Source organism: Acanthisitta chloris, unplaced genomic scaffold (genome assembly GCF_000695815.1).
Source record: "Acanthisitta chloris isolate BGI_N310 unplaced genomic scaffold, ASM69581v1 scaffold33509, whole genome shotgun sequence".
NCBI lineage: Eukaryota > Metazoa > Chordata > Aves > Passeriformes > Acanthisittidae > Acanthisitta > Acanthisitta chloris.
This window is the reverse complement of record NW_008691490.1, coordinates 50210-51558: the sequence shown is the minus strand read 5'-3', so window position 1 is coordinate 51558 and position 1349 is coordinate 50210.

Genomic DNA, 1349 nt, shown 5'->3' with positions numbered 1-1349 from the left:
AACTTGCTGCTGGTGCACTCAATCCCTGGCAGGGTTCAATCTCTTCCTAAAACCTCTTTACCTCATCTACCTCACTCACATTATTGGGGCTCAACTGAGGAAGAAAAATTGGTGAAATATCTCAGTCACTTCAAACGCACAAATCTGCATCTCAGTGTTTGGTTTGCAGCAGCTGCCAAAGCTGCTGAGCAGGGTCGGCCACATAGCAGGGCAGTGACAGCACTGTCGCTGTTCCCTGAACACCTCTGAACACCTCTGAAATCACCAACACTGCTCCCTGTCACACAGCTCTGCACTTTCTCTGTGGTTTGCAAAGGGATTCGGGTCAGGTAAAATATCATTTTGGATAACAAGGTATGATTTATAAATGGTGCAAAACTGCTCCAGGTTTGCTGCATTCTCAGCACAGCTAAAAGAGACGAGGCAGAGAAAGATTTCCCTGGGAAACAATGGAGGTTTGTAAAGCCAAAGCAGAAATGCCTCTCGACTGGTCTCTCCTGTGCTAGTAACAGAGACTGTTCTGCCTCATACTCCCTTTTGCTTCTCTTATCAGCCAGTGCTGACTCCCCCAGATCCCCTCAGCTTTAGCCAGCTGCATGGACTTTGGGATCAAACAGCTTTTTGGCCACAATTTAACTAGGAAGAATGTTTATGATCCCTGTCGGGATATCTGTTGGGAACATTCTGGAGTCTCCTGTTTCCCTTCTGCTCTGTCTCAGGTAGGACACGTGTGCAGTGGCTGCACAGGGAATGCTGTGGTTGAGCCCAGTTCTGTCCCACACAGCAGAACCAGGTCCCACAGCTCAATTCCAGGGCAGGATCCATGAGGATCTGTCTGGGTCAGCTCACACAGCATCCTCTGGTGGCAAGTCAGGAGATACACACCAGGATTTGTGACAAACTGCTCCAGATAGACTGCACTCAAATTCAAGCCTCAGGCATGGGACACAGTTAGACCAAGGAAAGAACAGCTTGAAAAACCCAAGAAACTCAGCTGGTTTTACTTCTCATTCCACTCGGGAAGAGGTTGAATTCCATGGATATGTGGTCCCACTCCAGGCCTGCAGCGGGCGCTTTGTGCCGCTCCTGCTTCCCTGTATCCCAAATCCCATGGACTGGGGATTTGGGGCCGTTGAGTGGCTTCATTCTGGACATTAACCATCTCCAGATGGATAGCACCACATTTTGAGGAGGTTCCATGAAGATGACAGGGGGACAGAGAGATATCCAGGGCAAGAACCAGAAATGAGTGGACTGAGTTCTCTGAGGGGCTTCACACTGGGTCAGGACTATCGGGACATTGCAAGCGTATGGACAGGTACCACAGCCCCTGCTGCACCTCGTGCCTC